The 3,478-nt window shown below is 48.2% G+C and overlaps 1 pseudogene; it reads left to right on the top strand.

Annotated features, from left to right (window-relative positions):
- The first annotated feature begins 301 nt into the window (after positions 1 to 301).
- On the top strand, positions 302 to 1,610 carry LOC142768641 (uncharacterized; annotated as a pseudogene).
- The last annotated feature ends 1,868 nt before the right edge of the window (positions 1,611 to 3,478 follow it).

The raw sequence follows: 3,478 nt of genomic DNA, 5'->3' as shown, positions 1-3,478 counted from the left end.
TAAAGGGCTTCACCCTATAGTTCAGGATGATGGCGCAGAGTTTTTCAAAGCACTGGGATTTAGGGACAGCGAGGGCAAAATAGACTTTAAGCGGGTAGACTTAACTAGAAGGAGGTTATCTGATTGGTGGCTAAAGTCAAGGCACGAGTGAAAATTAAACCCTTCACTGCGAAGTACGAATCCTCAACTTCATTATTTAAAGGAAAAAAAAGATAAATGTAATGGTTAGTTCACTAAGTATTACGGCTAGGTGGCGTTAGCCGCCGCCCGATCTAAAGGGTACAGCCACATCCATCATCCATCCATGTGCGGGCCGCGCTCGCTGCAAGTTCTCCTCTGGCGCGCGCGCGCGTTTCACTGTTGGTTGTGTTTTCGACTTGGCAGCTCATGTATGTCTTTCGACAATGGGAAGAAAGTGCTTTGTACCACGGTGTAATACCGGTTACAAGTCCTGCGAGCAAAAGTTTTCTCTATTTTCGGCCCCGAAAGACGAAGCTCGCCTGAAACTTTGGAGACATGCCATTTCGCGGAAGGATCGGATCCTTAAAGCGTCGGACCACGTGTGCGAGCGACATTTCGAGCCCCGCTTTGTCTCAAAGACCTGGACGGCTGAGTACAACGGGAACGTCCTTGTGAGTACCCCACGCCGAGCATGCCTATCTGACGACGCAGTGCCATCGATATTTCCCGATTGTCCAGCACACCTCTCCAAACTGGTAAAACATCGGAAGAGACCAGCCGTCAGCCAGCCTGCCTGCGTTCCTAGGCAAAAGCGCTTTCATACGGCAGATAGTACCGAGAAGGCTGAAGAAGCAGATGATCCCAAGGTCAGTGACCTTGATCATGCAGGACCTTCATCCACTGAAAGCACCGATGCCGCTCCGTTCGAGGTTGGCGCCCCGGAAGTCATTCCGTCTGCCGAGGGGTCTCGTCAACAAGTTTTCAACAACTTGTTCGAGCAATCAGCCTCCGTAGTTCTTCCGTCCATATCATGGGGCTATCACAGGCGGGACACGGATGGAATCCGCAACGTTGCTTTTACTGAGATGAAGTGGAGCACAAGTCCAAAGGTGCGCGAACTGAGCACAGACGCCGCCACTTCTACAGAGAGCAGTCATTTGGTCACAACAAAGGTTGTTGACATTGACCAGAACATGCAGGTGTCTGTATCTGTGATGGGAAGGCGCGTATCAGTCGATGCGTTTCACATCCGGGATGACGTTGCTACTACAGAAGATGTCAAGACTTCTGCGAAGCTTGCATGAGATACCCATATGTGGCGGAGGGCCAAGGACAAGTGTGTATCCGCTGACACATCCAGAGAGCGCATCTGTCGATGCATGCAATCGGTGGCGACACAAAAAGTGCCCCTTTCTTGTTCGTGGGAACAGCACATGCAAGTGGCGCTCAAGTTTATCTGACACACTCCGGATTCGCCAGAAGAGGGAGATGGACAAAAGAAACGGAACGAAACTGACCAAGCGCTACCGCTTCTCATCTGTACCAAGTAGTGACAGAATGCTTGCTTTCCGCAGAGCAAGGAATGCGCTGAAAAGGTCCAAAGAACGCTTGTTGAAACGTGTGAAGGTTCTTAGGGAAGAGATGAATCAGGCCCAAGCAAAGATGCAAAGCATGTCTATGGAAGTGCTTAACGAAAAACTGGGGGCACTGAAGCTGCCTGCACCTCAAGTGGAATTAATTAAGGAATGTGTGTCGGCTGCCAAATGCCGAAGCAAGAACAACAGACGGTACACTGAGCATTGGATATTGATATGCTTGCTTTTGCATATTAGAAGCCCATCTGGGTACTCTTTTCTAAGAGACAATGAGATCTTGCCGCTACCTTGTGTGACCACGGTACGGAAGTACCTGTCAATGCTTTGGGTCAAATGTGGATTTGACACTCGTTTTTTTTCGGCCTTCAAGAAGAAGATAGCCACAAAGTCATGCTCGGAGCGTCATGGCATATTGGTTTTCGATGAAATTTAAGTAAGGAAAGAGATGAGAGTGAGCGCTAAGACAATGACGTATGCTGGATTTGCGGACTTCGGTGAAGCGGCAAACTCTTCGAATGAACTTGCGGATCATGGACTGGTGTTCATCTTTCGTGCGTTTGGTGATAGTTACTCTCAGCCAGTCGCTGTGTTCGCAAGCAAAGGACCAAGAAAAGGGACAGTCTTCGCACAGCTGGTAGTGAAAGCTATTGTGCTGCTTGAGGATGCAGGAGTATTCATCGATGTCATTGTGTGTGATGGTGCTGCAACCAATAGGGCTATGTGGTAGCAGTTCTGTGTAAGTGGAGAACTAAAGTGCACAAAAAACTCGTTCATTCACTCTTTGGACGATAAGCGCAGTGTATATGTGTTTTCTGATGCACCACATTTGGTCAAGTGTGTGAGAAACCGCCTCCTGAAACAGAAGGTGTTGCGGACTAACGTGGGGCGCGTAATGTGGGCACACTACGACAAGCTGTGTGTTGAGGACAGCAAGCTTCCTGGTTACCTGAGGGGTTGTCCAAATTTCACCTTCTCACACATGAACCCATCTAGCACCGAGAAAATGAGAGTCAAATTGGCCACACAAGTGTTCAGCAGGAGTGTAGCTAAGGGCCTTGAATACTACTCAAGCAGAGGAGCGTCAGGTCTGCAAGATGTGAAAGCCACTGTAGATTTTACGCTAAGAATGAATGACTTGTTTGATGCACTTAACCGAAGTCATCCAAAGGAGGGACTGAGACAAGGCGGTAAAGATTTGAGGGTCCTAGCTTCCTCTCTGCATTGGTTGAACACGTGGGAGAGGGAGCTTGTTTCTGGCACAATATCACGCGAGGACTTTTTGACAGAGTCAACAGCTGAGGGCTTGCGTGTGACAATCCTGTCTGCAATTCAGCTTTCGAAGTATCTTCTTGAGACTTGTGGTTTTAACTACGTTCTAACAGCCAAGTTTAATCAGGATGTGCTCGAGAGATTTTTTGAAATAATTCGCCAAGCTGCTGGTCAGAACGAGCATCCGTCGATGCCAACTTTCTTACAGCTTTACAACATGCTGTCCATATACAGCTTAATTAAGCCACGAAAATTTGGGAATTGTGAGGTCCAGAATGCAAACGGACCTCAATTTCTGGCGCTCTCGGATTTCACATCAGCCTTTCAAGTGGATTGTGAGCAAGAAACGAAACTTGAGGAGCTGAAGCGAAAGCTTGATGGTCTGGTTGACGCAGATGTAGAGTGCGAAGAGGCGTTTGCTCATGTGTTCACAAGTGCGACTGTGGAAGATTGTATTGTTTATTATGTAACGGGGTATTTGTGTAGGAAGCTTCTGAGGCACACGGTTTGCTCTCAATGTAAGCTGGGGCTTGTATCACAGACAACAACCTCAGAGAAGCCCGAATCTGCTTTTGTAAACTGCAAGACTCGTGGAAACCTGCTGCACCCTACCACCAACGTGTTTAATCTGGTTTGCGCCACAGAAACTTGCT

Source organism: Rhipicephalus microplus, chromosome 8 (genome assembly GCF_043290135.1).
Source record: "Rhipicephalus microplus isolate Deutch F79 chromosome 8, USDA_Rmic, whole genome shotgun sequence".
Classification (NCBI taxonomy): Eukaryota; Metazoa; Arthropoda; class Arachnida; order Ixodida; family Ixodidae; genus Rhipicephalus; species Rhipicephalus microplus.
The sequence above is the reverse complement of the archived record's forward strand: the minus strand, read 5'-3'. Positions and strand labels throughout refer to the sequence as shown.